Raw genomic sequence first — 19,748 nt, forward strand, 5'->3', positions numbered from 1 at the left:
TACATCCCAGATCAACCATCCACATATAAATTGTCAGAGAAGAAAATATCTGATGTTTATCAGATGATTATCCTATGAATAACATTTTGAACTCTCAAGTTTTTCCAACGAGGCTCAACTATACTTAAATATTCACCAAAGGCTTTTTCACTGCTGAAATACTTTCAGTGACTTCTGAAACCAACAAACCAGGGGAAAAAAATTTAACTGGTTGTTACCAGAACATTTTAGTTGATTATAATGCAGCAAAATCACTGCATTAATCTCAATTACATTCTCTTATATATAAACTCCCTGTCAGATATATGAAGGGGAAACCACCAATATTAGATGTCTTGACTGTATTTAAGAAAAAAAAAGTTAGTTCATGATAAGAACCTCAGATGAGAGTCCAATCCATAAAGCTCCATTCTGCCATCTAACTTGTTCCCACTGGTGAAGACCCAGAGTTGTTGCTGTTGTTGTTGTATATAATAAAATGCACCTAGGATGCCTGGGTGGCTCACTTGGTTAAGCGTCTGCCTTCGGCTCAGGTCATGATACCAGGCTTCTGGGAATGAGCCCTGCGTCAGGCTCCCTGCTCAGTGGAGAACCTGCTTCTTCCTCTCCCTCTGCTGCTCCCCCTGCTTGTGTGCACACACGCGCATACTCTCACTGTCTCTGTCAAATAAATATTTAAAGAAAAAAAAAGTTCCTTCAAACGCCTTTGAAAACCAACCTCCCCTAAAACTTCCAGACTTAGACAACCATTAATGTGCTGCCCATAGAGTAGTTCTGCCTCTTCTAGAATGGAATATATAGTATGTACCCTTTTCTGTTGGCTTCTTTCACTTAACATAATGTCTCCAAAATCCATCCACATTGTGTTTATCATTAGTTTATTCCTCCTCACTGCTTCCATGGCTTTTGAAAATGTGGGGTCCTAACAGAATCGAGAGAAGACTGAGAGGCAAAAGCTAAGTAGAGCAGTTTAGGCCTAAAAAGCATATGTCACCAGCTACTTCCACATGTCCACTAACAGTTTAATATTTTAAGATAAAAGAATTATTTCCCCTTGACTATCATAATACTAAATTTTTAAGCTAATGCTGCTGAAATCAGAGGAAGCCGTGTCCTATCTTTGACCGTGTAGATGATGAAATAGGGGCTAACTGTACCTTGAACTCTGTCATGACCTGTGCTCGACTGTTTGACTACAACACTGAATTCAAACATACTGAGTAACACCTTTTCAACTCCAGCAAAAAGCAGCCCAGAACTCAAATACATGCCCTTCCGAATCCCAACAGTTTTCCAACTGGCAATAACAATAAAAATGCAGAGCTACATGACTTATTTCTAGTTGTTCTCTGTCCTTACCTCCCTACCAAATACATGGTTCCATGTTACAAAAAGCAAATTACCAAAAGAAAAAGAAAAAAAAAAAAAAATCAGACAGCAGAAAGTTTCAGGAGGCTTTCCGAGCAGATTTTATTGATAGGTTTGATTGTCTCTAGTGCCATGTTAATGAGTAGTTAGTAAAGTGGTACAGAATACAGCTCTAATGCACCATCATAGTCCTAACACCTGCAGAAGTGAATTTACGTCACCCTAAAGGAACAGCATAGTATGACCAACATATCTAGAATACTTCATGTAGGGAATGTTCCTTAGGCTATAATATATAACTATATCACTACAAAAATCACCAAAACAACTCAGATACTGATATCTTTTTTTAGAATTAGCTACTCATTCTTCAGTCTGGTCCTAAAAAGGAGGCTTCTCAAGATAAAGTACTTTGTTGCACTTAACACTACCAATAACTCCTCCCCTTTCCTGAAACTCTTTCCACTTCTGCTGACTTTCAAAACACAAAACTCACGGTCATTCAGGCCCATTCTTCCCATTCTTTTTCCTACAGCCTCCAAAACTCAAGAAAAGTACACTCCCCAAAACGGTAATTAGTCTCAACCCAAAACACAGTATCTACCCTATGATCCATTCATATTGCTTCAACTATCATTTTTTCTAATTTTTTAAAATTTTTTTAGAAGATTTTATTTATTTATTTGACAGAGAGAGACAGAGCACAAGCAGGGGGAGCAGCAGGCAAGAGGATGAGGGAGAAGAAGGCTCCCTGCCGAACAGAGAGCTGGGATCACGACCTGAGCCAAAGGTACACTAAACCAACTGAGTCACCCAGGTGCTCCTTAAAATATTTTCTTTAGTAACTTCTACCCCCAACGTGAAGCTCGAGTTTACAACCCCAAGATCAAAAGTCACACTTTATACTAACTAAACCAGTCAGGTGCCCCATTAGCCATCAATTCTATGTTGACTTCTCAGATTTTTAATCATTAAGCTTGTCTGCTCTACATATCTCTTCAAACAGAACATAACCAAAATCTTCACCTCTACCCCCAAACCACCCTCCTATTCTAATCTATTTGCATTCACTACCTATTAATCCATCTATCCATAATCCTTCTTCTAGTAACTCAGGTTAATCTTTTACATAAATCCAATCACAACACACCAATCAATGTTCCATCAAATCTCCCTTTTAAGTGCCTCTTTTATCCTACACCCATCCTGAGCATCACCATCTACTGTCTGGATTATCTAAATGCCTCCTAGTAGGTCTCCCTGACTTCAATCTCCCCTTCCTTCAGGCCACCCTGCAGATTTATCACCTGCTTCATTTCCCTCAAACATACCTGAAGTGTCCCAAAAAGATGCAGTGGCCTTCCACTCCCCAAGTGGCACAGTACAAAACGTCTAGTCTGAAACCTTCCCCTATAACCTGCCCTGCCTAGGCCTTATACCAGCCAAGTACATCATTCTCATTCCCACCTTAATCAATCTGCTCTACCTTCTTTACGTGAACTAACTAAATCACTCAAGGCACCTAAAGAATAATCTCCTCTTTGTCACCATCACCAACCCTTCATCCCAGCCTATCAGCACCCCTATATATAGTTACCCATACTCCCTTTGGACATTTTTGCCTTCCTTATCCTTCCTACCCTAACTTGTGACTGTGACACCCAGCACGTATTAAGTAAAATACACGTTAAGTTAAAAGATACGTCTTTAAGGGGGCACCTGGGTGGCTCAGTGGGTTAAGCCTCTGCCTTTGGCTCAAGTCATGATCTCGGGGTCCTGGGATCAAGGCCCGCATCAGGTTCTCTGCTCAGCAGGGAGCCTGCTTCCCCTGCTCCCTCTGCCTGCCTCTCTGCCTACTTGTGATCTCTGTCTGTCAAATAAAATCTTAGAAAAAAAAAAAAGATATATCTTCAAGAAAGAGTATCTTAATCAACCATTCCAAAGTTCACAAAAATAAACTGGCAGAGACCCAAAAACCTACTGGAACACTGATTAACCTCTGTCATCTACTGTAATACATATTAAGTAAAAGAAGTTTTTATTTCCAGCAATCTTTTAAAATGTTTAAAGTCATTTTATTAATTATTTTTATGATTTCTATCTTTTTTTTTTTAAATTTTTTTATTTATTTGACAGACAGAGATCACAGGTAGGCAGAGAGGCAGCCAGAGAGAGAGGAAGGGAAGCAGGGTCCCCGCCGAGCAGAGAGCCCGATGCAGGGCTCGATCCCAGGACCCTGAGATCACGACCTGAGCTGAAGGCAGAGGCTTTAACCCACTGAGCCACCCAGGCGCCCCGATTCCTATCTTTTATTGCTTTTACTTTCCAAATCAACCACCATTTCCAGGAATGGGCAATTCCACATGTTCACTAAGTTTCTCCTCAAGGGCTCTGCTCATACATGGGAGCTTAGGTTTGTACATAGCATGTTACTCCTACTGATGTACTTGGCCACCCTGTTAGGAAATCTCTCATCACTTCCACCACAACACTCCAGAACCTCCACACATTCATATACAGGAATCTGTCCATCTTAGACATGAGCGGTATTTCTGCCACTGTCTCCAATGCCTGTGTAAACTCTCTGACAACGCAGTCATTTCAGTGGTGCTTTCCAGCAAATTCTACCTTTAAGGTTTCACACTTAAAGTACCCAAACACACCCACTTACTGAAGACAGGGGACACACTAAGGAATTTACCACTTGGTTTGTTTCCAAATGTTCTCCATTAAAGCACCCCCAACTCCCACCTCAGTCTTACCCAATAAGCCCTGCGGGAGAACATCTTTGGCTCTAAACCACATCCATTCAGTTGAACTCTTCCTAGGGGTATTTGACCTTAGAGTTAAGGAAAAGAGCAAGACTAAACTGAGCAAAGACAAGAACGTATAGAGGAAAATATATACAAAGTATTGTTTACCTTGAGAATAAAGCAATCACCCCCTATATTACTATTCAAGTACAACCATTCCAAACATTTACTTCAATCCAAATTATTTTTGAAGTTATTTCAAAACTACCTTTAGGTTAAAAATGGGGTGGGGAGGGTGTTTGTTTTTTAAAGGTTTTCTTTTTAAGCAATCTCCACACCCAACACAGGGTTTGAACCCACAACCCTGAGATCAAGAGTCACATGCTCCTCAAGCAGCCAGGCGCCCCTGAAATGTTTGTGTCATTTTATAGACACACCATGTAATTAATCCCTAAAAACTCTTAAAACACAATTAACAGAAACACCAGCATTCTAATGGCAAAGAAAATCTGTTATTTATGCCTACAAGATTTTGTCATTAAGGAAAAAAAAAAAACCAAAATGTGGGGCGCCTGGCTGGCTCAGTCAATGGAACTTGCTACTCTTGATCTGGGGCTTCTAAGTTCCGGCCCCATGTTGTGGGTAGAGATTACTTAAAAATAAAATCTTAAAAAAAAAAAAAAAAAAAAAAAAAAACAGGAAAAGAGAAAACAACAAATGATACTAGCAAATACATAGGAAGAAAAATTCAAATGGCCACTAAACAAACATATGAGAATGCTCACCCTCACTAGTAATAGGAAAATGCAAAATTAAAGTCACAAGGAAACGGTTTCTCTCATCAGATTGAAGAAAAATATATTCTCAATACCAAATGCAGACAAGGACACAGAGCTGTGCTGTCTGATACAGCCCACAGTGGCTAATAAGAATTTGAAACACGGCTAATCCAAACTGAGATATGCTGGTAAGTATAAAATACATACCATATTTCCAAAGAATTTAATCTAAAAAATGCAAAAACACCTCATTAATTTTTACTGTTTACATACTGAAGTGGCTTCTTCAATATACTAGATAAAACATATTATTAAAATTACCTTCACCTGCGGGGCGCCTGGGTGGCTCAGTGGGTTAAAGCCTCTGCCTTCGGCTCAGGTCATGATCCCAGGGTCCTGGGATCCAGCCCCACATCGGGCTCTCTGCTCAGCAGGGAGCCTGCTTCCCTTCCTCTCTCTCTGCCTGCCTCTCGGCCTACTTGTGATCTCTCTCTCTGTCAAATAAATAAATAAGATCTTTTAAAAAAAAAAAACTACCTTCACCTGCTCCTTTTTATTAAAGTGGCTACTAGAGGGGCGCTTGGTTGGCTCAGTGGGTTAAAGCCTCTGCCTTCGGCTCAGGTCATGATCCCAGGGTTCTGGAATCGAGCCCCACATCGGACTCTGCTCAGCAGGGAGCCTGCTTCCTCCTCTCTCTCTGCCTGCCTCTCTGCCTACTTGTGATCTCCGCCTGTCAAATAAATAAAATCTATAAATAAATAAAGTGGCTACTAGAAAATTTTAAGTTATGCTTGTGCGTACACTCTCTGAAAAAATCTTAAAAAAGAATAAGAAATTTTTAAGTTACATGTATGGAGAATGTTGTATTTATGTAGGACAGTCTGATATTGATCTAGAGCAACAGAAACTTTTGTATACCATTGGTGGGAGCATGAACTGCTACAGCCACTTTGGAGAGAATTTTGGAAATACCTTGGTAGGTTGTACAATGAGAAAGGCCTACAATTCAGCAATTATACCCCCAAGTATGTGCTCTAAAAAAATTCTCACACATACTATATATCAAAAGACATGTAAAATACATTTTAATACTATCGTTTACAGTCACAAAAATAATCCAAATGTCCATCCAAAGAGACTAGACTAAATGTGCTGTAATATGTATCCAATACATATACAGTACTATTAGAGAGGTACAGAGCAACAAGGAAGAACTTCACAAAAATGTTAAGCGAAAAAAACAAATTTTATGAAAAGACATTCCATATACAATCACGCACAAAAACTATAAAATCTCTTTAGGAGCTTGACGTAAGATAGTATATGCTGTTTAGACACAGATACATGCACAAAGATCATAAATGTGAGGGCAGGCACAAAATCAGAACAGTGGGAAAGAAAGGATGAAATCTACAAGGGTAACAGGAGGGTTTCAAGTATGCTGGAATGTCCTATATCCTAAACTAAGCTGGGTAGTGAGTACTTCGGTGTTCATTTTGCTTTATAAAGTTTTTACATCTGAAATATCTCTGTGCTTTTAACATATGATTTTATGAACCACGTACAGTACCATACTTTACAGTTTGAGAGATATAAGCAAAAACTTCACAATTTTCACCATGTTAGATGCAGTTATACCTTGAACAACATCAGGGTGCAAAAACTATACATAAAAACCAATTATGTGAATACCAAATATATAAACACCAATATTATACCTCTACTACCATTACAATGATAAAAAGGGGACACTATATACAAACATACTAAATCAGGGCTCAGCAAAACTTTTCTTTAAAGAACCAAAAAGTAAGTATTTGGGGCTGTGCAGGGCCATATGATTTCTTTTGCAACTACCCAACCTGCCATATCAGTGGGAAAGCAGCCACAGGGACCCCTGGGTGGCTCAGTTGGTTGAGGGTCTGCCTTGGGCTCAGGTCACGATCCCAGAGTCCTGCGATCAATTCTCACATCAGGCTCCTTGCTCAGCAGGGAATCTGCTTCTCCCTCTGCCTCTGCCTGCTGGTTCCCCTGCTTATGGTCCCTCTCTCTCTGACAAATAAAATCTTTTAAAAGAAAAAAAAAAAAAAAAAAAAAAAAGGAAAGCAGTCACACACATTATGTGAACAAATGAGCATAACTGTGTTCTGATAAAACTTTATTTACAAAGCAGGCAGAAGACAAAATTTGCCCAATCAGCCATAGCTAGGTGACCCCTGATAGATCCATATTCAAAAAAGAAATCACAGGATGCCTGGATAGTTCAGATAGTATAGCATGTGACTCATGATGTCATGGAGGTGGGTTCGAGACCCACACTGGGCAGAGAAATTCCTTAAAAAATAAAATCTTAAAAAAAAAAAGAAAAAAGAAAGAAACCACTAAATCCATTAAGTAAAATTCTGAAGAAGAAATGGATTTGCATGGTAACAAAATATGCCACAATTTACCTGATAATCACTAAAGAGAAAACGCTCCTTGTTCATGGGGACATCTAGCAATCACCAACTTCACCTGTGATCAAATTTAGCCCTACTAACCATGTGACATGATGTAATAGGAAGCAGCATCAACTATGAAGTATCCTGGCCAAAATGTTTAACCTGAATTTAATTCAAGTCTTTAGCTCTAATTTAACAGCTTACAGAAGACAAAGGAGTAAGTTTTTAAAAGATCTCAAAGAAACAACCAGACAAATTCTGAATGTAGGGTATATTACAAGATAATCAGTCTCTTCAAAAAGAAGGTCACTTTTGGGGCGCCTGGGTGGCTCAGTGGGCTAAGCCGCTGCCTTCGGCTCAGGTCATGATCTCAGGGTCCTGGGATCGAGTTCCGCATCGGGCTCTCTGCTCGGCGGCGAACCTGCTTCCCTCTCTCTCTCTCTGCCTGCCTCTCTGTCTGCTTGTGATCTCGCTGTCAAATAAATAAATAAAATCTTTTTTTTTTTTAAAGATTTTATTTATTTATTTGACAGAGAGAGAGATCACAAGTAGGCAGAGACACAGGCAGAGAGAGAGGCAGAGAGAGAGGAGGAAGCAGGCTTCCCGCGGAGCAGAGAGCCCGACGCGGGGCTCGATCCCAGGACCCTGAGATCACGACCTGAGCCGAAGGCAGCGGCTTAACCCACTGAGCTACCCAGGCGCCCCCAAAAATAATCTATTTTTAAATGGTTCAGCAAAGCAAATATATATTTGATTATATAAAGCAAATATGGTAAAAAAAATATAAATACTGTTGAATTTAAGTGGTGGGTATATAGGTACTCAGTATACTATTAAAATGTTCTGTAAGGGGGCGCCTGGGTGGCTCAGTGGGTTAAAGTCTCTGCCTTTGGCTCAGGTCATAATGCCAGGGTCCTGGGATCTCTGCTCAGCAGGGAGCCCGATTCTCTTCCTCTCTCTCTCTCTCTACCTGCCTCTCTGCCTACTTGTGATCTCTGTCTGTCATATAAGTAAATAAAATCTTAAAAAAAAAAAAATGTTCTGTAAGGGGGCGCCAGGGTGGCTCAGCGGGTTAAGCCTTTGCCTTCGGCTCAGGTCATGATCTCAGGGTCCTGGGATCAAGCCCCACATCGGACTCTCTGCTCAGCAGGGAGCCTGCTTCCCCCTCTCTCTCTGCCTGCTTCTCTGCCTACTTGTGATATCTCTCTCTCTCTCTGTCAAATAAATAAATAAATAATCTTTTAAAAAATAAAATAAAAATAAACATATATTATCATTCACTTTACAAATGAGAAAACCTGATGTTTAGAGACAGTTAAGTAACTCACTTCAAGTTACCCATTTACGGAGTGTCAGGAGAGGAATTCAAATCCATGTCGCCTGGCTTTAGTCTCAACGCTCCCAATCATCACCCTCCTTTTGCAGCTTTTTCTAGAAATATAAGCCATTCCAAATATAAAGTCTTCTTGCATTTAATATACACTTAAAAACACACACAAGTAAACTACGTTAAGCACCCTACAGCATTACCTAAATGCATAAAGCAGCAAAAATTCAGAAATATCGGGGCGCCTGGGTGGCTCAATGGGTTAAAGCCTTTGCCTTCAGCTCAGGTCATGATCTCAGGGTCCTGGGACCGAGCCTCGCATAGGGCTCTCTGCTGGGCGGGGAGCCTGCTTCCTCCTCTCTCTGCCTACTTGTGATCTCTCTCTCTGTCAAATAAATAAAATATTTTAATAAAAAAAAAAATTCAGAAATATCTAAATGTGTGGATAAGAAGCTTCATGCATGTTTGTGAACAAGTAATTCTCACGTCTATGGGTACAGAATGGTTTTCATTCATATGTGACTAAAAAGGATTTTATTATTAATAAGGCATTACTCTGAAATAATAGAGTTACAGCCTAAACACATATTCTCCTAATGTCATGACCATTTGGCCGACTCCTCTGGCCATTTTTCATTTGGTATACTCCTGAAGCTACTGCTATATAGCATCTCCCAAACTGTTAGCAAAAATATCTGACAACGAATTAAATCTCAGACTTATCTTTGTTAGATTGCTTTCAGTCCTCGTAAAAATGCAGAGTCAATGTTATTCCAGCTAGCGCTCTAAAATTAACTACGCATCGCTTCTCTTTTCTATTCAGAATATATCTTACACTGGACTCCATAATTTACCCATGCAATATATGCCTGAACAGAAACAAAAGACCCACCTACAAGAATTCCAGTCTGCAGGGTGATCAGAAAGTCCTAAAACACAGATATTACTTTAACATTCTGTACTGGAATATCAATAAACCATTTATTGTCTGTGTATCTGTGCTTCCAGACCTGGTCACCACCCTATAGTTAAATACATAATCAAGAAATCACAGACAGGGGCGTCTGGGTGGCTCAGTGGGTTGGACCTCTGCCTTCCGCTCAGGTCATGATCTCGGGGTCCTGAGATCGAGCCCCACTTCGGGTCTCTGTTCCACAGGGAGCCTGCTTCCTCCTCTCTCTCTGCCTGTCTCTCTGCCTACTTGTGATCTGTCAAATAAATAAAATCTTTAAACAAAAAAAAAAAAAAAGAAAGAAAGAAAGGAAATCACAGAGGCAGAAAAGGCAACACAAACCAAAAGCACAAGAGAAGAGCAAATATGCTGAACTAAAACACAAACCTATCACTGAGAAAAAGACTCAAGATGTTGGATAAGAGCAATAATGCAATCTAAATCCTCACTAATCCTCCCAAACTTCTACTTCCCTCACAAAGCAGAGTTAGAGGCATAGAACAAAAAAAGAAGAGTATAACTGAAAACTATTATATATTAAGGCAAAAGTTACCATTTCACTTTCACATTTTGCTTCAAAACACTTGAGAACAGAAGAATAGCAAGAAATTAAACTCAGTTTCCTTGCATTTAGGACCTACAACCACAAAGCTTTAATAAAATTCTGTACTATAGAAATGAAACCAGTTACAAGAGATAATTTAAGACATCAAGTAAGGCTTTGTTTTGTTTTCTGATCTAAAATGCTGTACAGCTTGGTGAACCTGGTCTGACAGCACTAAATTTAATATATATTCAAAAAGTTCAAATTCTGGGACGCCTGTGTGGCTCAGTCAATTGAGCGAATGACTCTTGGTTTTGGCTCTGGTCATGATCTCAGGGTCGTGGGATCAAGCCCCACGATGGGCTCAGGCTCTGCATGCTGCTTGGAGTCTGCCTGAGATACTTTACCTCTCCCTCTGCCCCTCCCCCACTCACACTCTCTAAAATAAACAAAATCTTCAAAAAAAAAAAAACCAGTTCAAATTCTTCAGCACATCAGCACTTTGATAAAAAAGTGATAAATCACAAAAAAACATATTTAAAGCGAAACTAGTAATATGAAGGCTTCATTTGGATCCTAAAAATGAAGTCTCTTAGGTCATGAATGGAACCAGTGTTTATTTTTATATCGAGTCGCTGAAATACACACAAGTTGATTTGCTTTAAGATAAAAAAATCTCAATTCACTGCAGCAAGCAAGATCACATGAGAGTCTGACTCAATGCCTCACAAATGAAAGCAAAAGACCATTATGTATTAAGATAAAAACAAAGATCAAAGATCTCTCATGCTTATCTTAAATGCGCAATGTTTGTGTAAACTCAGGAAGAGACATTTTTACCAAACTGGATCATCACTAGGAAAGGTACATAACACACAGTAGAAAAATAAGCATCTGCTTCGTATCATGCAATAAGACACCCTCATATAGAAATTTACAACGCAGGGGAAACAAAGGCACAACTTCAAGTTACACACCACAGCCCCAGAATTAAGGGAAGCGGTAACAAACATACAGACCAATTTTAGCATAATAAACTCAGACAGACTGGCTCTATCAGCTTTCTTCAACAGAACTGTCAAATAACCAGAAAACAGAAGTAGCAGTCACAAATCAGTGACAGTATTTCCAGACACTAATGGCCATTCACTAATCTTTCAGTTACACTCACAAATGAACACACACAGCAACAGTGTTTTTTCTGAACACAGATGACAACATACATTTTATATGTGCATCCCAAGGTACGTAAACCAGTCTTTCTGTTAAAAGTCCTGTTTACCCTGCTCCCATTATCCTACCTTCTCCCATTTTCCTGTCTAGGAACTCATCTATCCAAGCATGGGCAGTAAATGGGTAATACCTGAAGGCCCTAGCTTTCCTCATGCCTCATACAGGGATTGCTTTCCTCTCTTTGGCTCACCTTTTAATCTTAGGTACAACAATTATTTCCCCCTTCCTACTTCCACTTTCCATGTATCACTTTTTGTCTAATTACAGAAAAACTCTTCTTCCCTCTTTTATTTTTCTTCCCTCTCTTTTGTTAAAAATGGAGTAATGCTGGGGGCACTTGGGTGTCTCAGTTGTTAAGTGTCTCTCTTCAGCTCAGGTCGTGATCCCAGGGTCCTGGGTTCAAGCCCCACATCAGGCTCCCTGCTCTGCAGGAAGCCTGCTTCTCCCTCTCCGCCTGGTTGTGTTCCCTCTTTCACTGCCTGTCAAATAAATACATAAAATCTTTAAAAAAAGAAAAAATAGTAATGCTCTGTGCGCCTGTGTGGCTCAGTCATTAAGTGTCTGACTCTTGATCTCAAGGCTATGAGTTCAAGCCCCACACTGGGCAGGGAGAGCCTACTTAAAAATAAATAAATAGTAAAGCTCTAGGGTCTCTCAACTGACTCAGTCAGTGGCGCACATGACTGTTGAGCTCGGGGCAGTGAGTTCATGCCCCACGTTGCATGCAGAGCTTACTTAAAAAAAAAAAAACAAAAAAAAAAGTAAAGCTCTAATCACAGCGTCTAAGTGTAGTATAGAAAACACCATACATCCCAAACTGTCCACTCCTGATTTCAGTCATCCATAAAGGGAGCACAGTTGTAAACTGAGGCAGTGTGTTTGCTATCAGAATATAAAACCTATGAGGGCAGGGATTTTTGTCTGTTTTGTTCAGTCTTCAGCCATGAATGGTGCCTTGCATGTTAGAAGGCACTCGGGGAATGCCAAAATAATGGCTGAGGATGGGGTGGCTACAGACTAAATACGATTACTATTAAATACGTGAAATTCTTTATCTCTCAGTGGGCTGGTAGCCTACAGTAAGTAAAAGTTGCTCATATCTGAACTTGATCATTTAGGGTTGCTTTGAGTTCATTATTTCCTCTTTGTAAGGGACAAAGAAGAAGGGTCACCTGTATTTTATAGATAATACCAGTTCATTAACTCAGAATTGAATGCTTTAATGAGAAGAGGGCAAAGAGAAACATTATTTCCCAAGAGAGGGTAAGTATCCATAGTGGTAAGGACATTCTTAGATTCCCCTACTTCTAAGGACACCTATTAACTATCCCTTTTCCATGTTAAAAGTGCACTTATACATACCTACACCAAGAAAATAAAATGCAGTTAGACTTAAGAATCACTGACATCACTCTCAAGGTTTAAAGTGTTTTGAGGGCACCTGGGTGGCCCCAGTGGGTTAAGCCTCTGCCTTTGGCTCAGGTCATGACCTCAGGGTCCTGGGATCGAGCCCCACATCGGGCTCTCTGCTCGGGAGGGAGCCTGCTTCCTCCCCTCTCTCTCTCTCTCTCTCACCTGCCTCTCTCCTTACTTGTGATCTCTCTCTGTCAAATAAATAAATAAATTCTTTAAAAAATTAAAAAAAAAATAAAGTGTTTTGAAATCCTTCAGAACTTCACAAATTACTCTATCTTTTATCAAACCTGCTTCTCAGGTCTACACTATTTATCAAAACAAAACAAAACAAAAACCTATTCACTTAGTTTCTTTTTATATTACACACTTGATTATACCTAATAATAACCACATTTAAAAAATAGTTTCCCACAAAGGAAAAGATTTTTCATGTTTCTGGCACACAAATGCACTTAACCTACACAACCTATTTTGAAGTGGGGGCTACTCTATGTAGACAAAAAGCACAGCAACACTACACACAGGTCTTTATCCTGACTATACCCCTGCCAATAATTGGTCCAATCTCTAAAAGTGAGACAAGTTCCTTTAAAGTCTTCCAAGGTTCATCTCTTTCTCTCCTCTAAATATCAGGCCATGTATTTAATAGTCTTCTTTCGTTCAAAGGAAATGTAAAACAAATTTTCCAACAAGGGTTGTGTTTCCAAACTTGGAGGTCTTTAATTTTCAGAAAGATATCAATTTAAAGCCAGTAATTTCATACTGATATTTCAACATATTCCAAAAACCAAAAAAAAAAAGGGGAGAGAGAGAGAGAAACCTGAGTCCATTTTTAGTAAATTAATATTAAACGAGTAAATGAAAAAAGTTTCAAATTGGTAAACTGTGCTTTAAATGTTACAAACTATGTTAAATTTGTCTAAATATATGAACAAGTTAAAATACCACCAACTGGGGCGCCTGGGTGGCTCAGTGGTTTAAGCCGCTGCCTTCGGCTCAGGTCATGATCTCAGGGTCCTGGGATCGAGTCCCACGTCGGGCTCTCTGCACTGAAGGGAGCCTGCTTCCCTCTCACTCTCTCTGCCTGCCTCTCTGCCTACTTGTGATCTCTCTCTGTCAAAATTAATAAATAAAAAATCTTTAAAAAAAAAAAAAAATACCACCAACTGACGGGGCGCCTGGGTGGCTCAGTGGGTTAAGCCTCTGCCTTTGGCTTGGGTCATGATCTCAGGGTCCTGGGATCAAGCCCCACATCGGTCTCTCTGCTCAGCGGGGAGCCTGCTTCCCCCTCTCTCTCTACTTGCCTCTCTATCTACTTGTGATCTCTCTTTACATATATCAAATAAATAAAATCTTTGATAAAAAAAAAATACCACCAAGTGACTGTTAAACTATGAGGTTCTTTTTTTTAAAGGCTTTATTTATTTATTTGACAATGGGAGACACAGTGAAAGAGGGAACACAAGCAGGGGGAGTGGAAGAGGTAGAAACAGGCTTACTGCCAAGCAGGAAGCCCGATGCGGAGTCATCCCAGGGCCCTGAGATCCTGACCCAAGCCAAAGGCAGACGCTTAACAACTGAGCTATGCAGGCACCCCTAAACTACTGGATTCTTAAAGTTAAATAAGTTATAACATACAAAGGGTATCACTATAAAAGGTATATGTCATGCCAAGAAAATAAGATATTGTAGATGTAGTCACAAGTCAGCTGTAGCTAAAAAAGAAAAATATTTACTCGAGAACTCCTCTATGTCATGACTTACCATAATCCAGAGCAAAATGTTTATTAACATTAAACTGAAAGGGAGAAATAACACACCAAGAAGTTTGAATGAAAATTAAAAAAAAAAAAAAAAAAAAAAAAGAATGAGCTATCTTATGGTATTTGTTTTCCAGGCAGCTAGATGATGCTAAAAACAAAATTTCATGATTTTTATAAAATCTGAGAAATTTAACTACTGTATATAGACTACACTTTTGGAAAATTCATCCCATCATGAATTTAGTAAAGACTTTTATTTTTAAAGATTGTATTTATTTGGGGCACCTGGATGGCTTAGTGGGTTAATAAGCCTCTGCCTTCAGCTCGGGTCATGATCTCGGGGTCCTGGAATCGAGCCCCACATCGGCTCTCGGCTTGGCCTGTTTCCCCTCCTCTCTCTGCCTGCCTCTCTGCTTACCTGTGATCTCTGTCAAATAAATAAAATCCTTTAAAAAAAAAAAAAAAGACTGTATTTATTTGACAGAGAGAGAGAGAGAGAGATCACAAGTAGGCAGAGGGAGAAGGGGAAGCAGGCTTCCCGCCGAGCTGACAGCCGATGTGGGGCTGGATCCCGGGACCCTGAGATCATGACCTGAGCAGAAGGCAGAGGCTTAACCCACTGAGCCACCCAGGCGCCCTTTTATCATAATATTGATAATATCATAATATTGATTCAACTACCTGATCAAATAACTCGTTAGTCTAAATGGTGGTTTTCTTTGGGGGAAGAGAGGATATAGCTTAAACACTGAAAAGTGTAAGTCAGGGACACCTGGGTGCCTCAGCTGTCAAGCATCTGCCTTCGACTCAGGTGGTCCTGAGATCCAGCCCCACACTGAGCTCTGGGCCAGCCCTGAGGTCACTGCTCAGCGAGAGGCCTGCTTCTCCCTCTCCCATTCCCCGCTGCTCGTGCTCCCTCTCTTTGTCTCCGTCAAATAAATAAAATCTTTACCAAAAAAAAAAAAAAAGTGTAACTCAAGTCCAGTCTCCCCAAAGAAGTTAAACCACATTAAAATGTTTCATTTGAAAAAAGATTTCAAAATGGCTAATCAGAGATATTAGCATACTTAAATTACTCTAGAAGATCAAGTTATTTTCTTTTAAATCAGTATTTTGTTATAAACAAGTATCATCAACAGAAATGAGGATAAAACAAAGATTATGAAGAACTTTTTTCTTCACCTATACTTGTTAGATCAGTTGCTAGACGATGACAGACCCTGTCATTTTATAAATTTTAAAGTCAAGCAAAAACTACAAAAATCAATATTCCCCAAATCTACCCTATTTCCCTTCAGCATTTAGTCTGAGTACAAAACAGTGGGATGGAAAGTAGTCAGATTACATTTCCAGGGTCTACCTCGTATCTGAGAATTTTACCTCCTAGACAGTCAATTCCCTTAATCTGCAATACCACTGATATAATACATAAAGTATATTTCTACCATAAAACTTTAAAGCTACTAAGACATTATTTGGTTTCAACCCAAATTCTGAAATTAGCTAGGAAAAAAGTAGGAAGACTCAAATATAATGTAGAAAAAAACACAATGGATATCCAGCAGTACCCATATTCCCCCAAATTATCTTACCACTAACCATAATTTTATATTTTATGTTTAGTATTACTTGAATAAATTTTGTTATTCAAATTCTGGAATTTATAAAGTTTATACTAACTCTGACACTGTCAGTTGTTTCCCAACTAACTTTTTCTTAAAATCAGTGAACTGTGAAAGGCGTAGCTCACAGAAAAAGTAAAATACGTTATATTTTAGTAAGTTAATTTTATTCACTTTATCTTATGAAAGAGCACTTACACGTCTTATGAAAGACTACTATGGAGTTAAAATTATACTATTTTACTACTTTTAGCCTAGGTAACGTCACAAGATACTTTAAAATAGTTACATGTAACATGCAAGTTTTCATACAATGTAGATAATATGTGTAACTAAAGCAATGGGAGGGGATTCACTGTCAGTATCATGTGTAATAAAAGAAATGTTTACCAACTCATTTACAAGGGCATGTTTAAAAACTGAGCCAATGGCAAAACAATTGTAATCCATCTCCACAATCACTGAACTACACTATGGCAAATTCTACACTTTCAAGAGTGCCAAGAACCTATCGGCATCAAATTTTAATTCAAAAGACTTCGTAAAAAATGTACATGATAGGAAAATAAATTTTCACGAGAAAACTACTTTTTCTGAACTTTTTAACTTGTGAATCAGATATTCTTAGAAGCACAGCTATTTAGACATACCATTCCTTCAGATGATGTAATCTTAAGGGATTTGGTAATTAGAACATGTTAATTACTTACATAAAATAATATTTACTGCCACGACTATCACACAAACTTTAAAAGCTTTCACCCATTCCTGGGGTCTTCACAGAAATCAGACACCCGGTATGAGAAAACAGGTGTTGAAAGCTTCACTGGTCACTTCTAAGAGAATAATTACAACATAAAGAAATTCAAAGGATAATGTACAAAAAATGGGAGATCTTAACTAACGGGTATGAAAGATCACATTAAAAATACTATTTCGTGTTGATAAAGCAACACAGAGAGCTACTGTAGAAACTGTGTTAAGACTTTATGAGAGTAAAACTAAATGAAAGGGAAAAACACAAACACCATTAAAAGAAAATAACTCAGAAACAAAAAAGCACAGTAAAAATCAGAATTATCCTGAAAAATAAAGTTGACTAAAAAAAACTGTCCTAAATACTAAATTTTAAAAGTTCAATTGAAACAACACACTGCCCATTCAGGAAGCCTACAAAAACATTTAAAAATTTCCATTTTAATAGTTTAACTTCGTATTTTTTAAAGCCTGTACACTTGGAAAAGACTATAATAATTAGAATAACCTGTCTCTATTTAGAAATGCTCTATTAAAAAGGAGGCCAACACTAGGAACTTTGCTATTGCACAACAGAGAAAGTAAATGAAATAATGTCCATTAACATTCAGTGTGGATGGCATGTTTCTCCACCTCCCAGAACATACGGACTTACACTATCTGACCCGAACAATCTACCACTTCTACATCCATGCAGTAGCTCAAATAAAGTGAGTTCCTGTGTTAATCCCACAATAAACCTCAGTAATTCTCACATCACAGTTGTAAACGTTTGTTAACAGAAAAAGAATGTTTTTCCCAAAATAGCTACATATCACTAAGACTACTCAAATTCCTAAATAATCCTTTTACAAGACTCCTGCCAACTTTATTTTGATACATTAAACATGTGGAGCCTATTTTAAAAGGTCTTTAACTGTGACTTCATGAGAACAGCTTCCTAGTTAGTTCATAAAATATCTTCTTTTTAAAGTTTTCACGTTGTTTTTAAGCCGACTTGAATAGAGATGAATCTGGGCCAGCTATCAAATGCTTTAAGAAGCAGTTTTGCCAAATAAGATGGGCAAATGTTCTACATCTGCTAAATCCGACATTAGAGGTCAGGCACCTTAAAAAATGAAATAACTATTTTCAACATTCACTGAGCCCCTCGTTTTTAAAATTACCTCGGTGTCATCTTCACATCTGACGTTCAAGAACACAACCTGGTTTTTTTGTTGTTTTGTTTTTTCTTTTCTTTCTTTCTTTCTTTCTTTTTTTTGTTTTTGTTTTTGTTTTTGTTTTTAAGGATATTACGCTCAGTTTAAAAAAAAAACTGATCTGCAGCAAAAAGCTGGTTAGTCTACTCTTGAAGGGTGTCTGGAAGATTTGGATTGTTGGCGGTAGAAGTTTCATTTAAAAACTTCTCTGTTAAAAAGAATGACATCCGGAAAGGATCGCTGGAGAGAAGAAAGAGAAGAGAAGCTCGGAGTCGGCTAAGAAAAGAAGCGATTTAAAGCCACTAGGAAGGAAGGTGGTGGTGAGACGCACAGACAGAAGAGCGAGAAAGAAGATTTAACAAGGAAGTGAAGTGGAGCGCAGAGGGGGGCAGAAACTGATGAGGAAACAAATGGGAAAGGTAAGGTTTTCGAATAAGCACGATCCAGGAAGGGATGAGTTAAGGCCTGGGATAGCCCCGGTGTTTCGGTTTCAAAGAGATGCTCGCGGACCGGAGAAGAGAACAGGGGAAAGCAGTTTACATCCAGGCGCTGGAGCAAAGTAAAATTCCCTGCCCCGAGCCTCTCCCAGACTCGGCCGAGCGCGGAGGCGGCGGCTGGGGAAGGGGCCTACCCAGGAGCCGGGCCTGGCGTTCTGCTCCCCCAGGCTCCACGGCAGAAGAGGCGAGGATAAGGCAAGCAGGGCCCGCAACCGTGGCCCGGCGGCACCCCGAAAACGGTGCGGGGCTCGGCGGTACCCGCCAGCCGTTTCCCCTGCGGCGGGGCGCCGAGCGGCCTTACCTGGGGCGAGGGAGGGAAGCGAGGTCTAGGGCGTCCGCTCTCGCCCGCCGCAGAGAACCCCTGATGCACTCAGCTCGGGCTTCCGACCGAGGCGCGACCCTGCCACAGCCGCCGCTTCCCCGTCAGGGTCTCGGCCACCGCCTCCGCCGCCTCCGGGGCTGTTTACACCGTCGGGCCCCGCACGCCGCCGCCGCCGCCGCTGCCGCCTTCTCTCCACCCTAGCGCCGTTGCCGATTCGGCCGCCGCCACCTCCTCCGCCGCAGCCTCGTCTCTCTGGAGCATCTTCCAGCCACCGAACCCTGAGAAACAGAGACTCCAGCCGCGCCGGCAGGAAACTCCCCCGCAAGTGCTAGGGGGACCAGGCGGTCAGAGCACCGGCGGCTTTTCCGCCATTGAGCAGCAGCCGCTCCGCTCCTTCTGCAACCCCCTCCCCGCACCCTATTCTCCCCGCCCCTCGGGAGCCCCGCCCCCAGCTCCCACCCATTGGGACGGTGCAGCCTCTCACTACATTCGGTTGGCTAATAGGCCCGTCAATCACCACCCTCCCGCCCACTTCGGCTGCTCTGTACCTCGGTACTTAGCTTTCCCCGCCCATAATGCCCCGCCTCTCAGGCCCTAATTTCCCATTGGGTATCAGTGACCACCTTCAATTGGCAAGGTCAACTATCCATCAAACACCGCCCACTGAGTGAGACCCAACCCTTCATTACCATTTACTTCACTCAGCCCCGCCTCTGGGCGTTAGGGACCAACCCACCCTAACAGCCATAAGTAGAGATCGCCATCAATCAAATAAC

At 40.4% G+C, this 19,748-nt stretch overlaps 1 protein-coding gene across 6 annotated transcripts in view; it reads right to left on the reverse strand.

The window, feature by feature from the left end:
* Nucleotides 1-19,379, reverse strand: part of PPM1B (protein phosphatase, Mg2+/Mn2+ dependent 1B) — a 93,381-nt gene extending 74,002 nt beyond the window's left edge. For all 6 annotated transcript variants that reach the window (XM_045981807.1, XM_045981809.1, XM_045981808.1 and 3 more), the window contains exon 1: nucleotides 18,952-19,379. The gene's annotated coding sequence lies outside the window, so the exon portion shown is untranslated. The remainder of the gene's footprint in view (nucleotides 1-18,951) is intronic.
* Nucleotides 19,380-19,748: the final 369 nt, after the last annotated feature.

This window comes from Meles meles, chromosome 16 (assembly GCF_922984935.1).
Source record: "Meles meles chromosome 16, mMelMel3.1 paternal haplotype, whole genome shotgun sequence".
NCBI lineage: Eukaryota > Metazoa > Chordata > Mammalia > Carnivora > Mustelidae > Meles > Meles meles.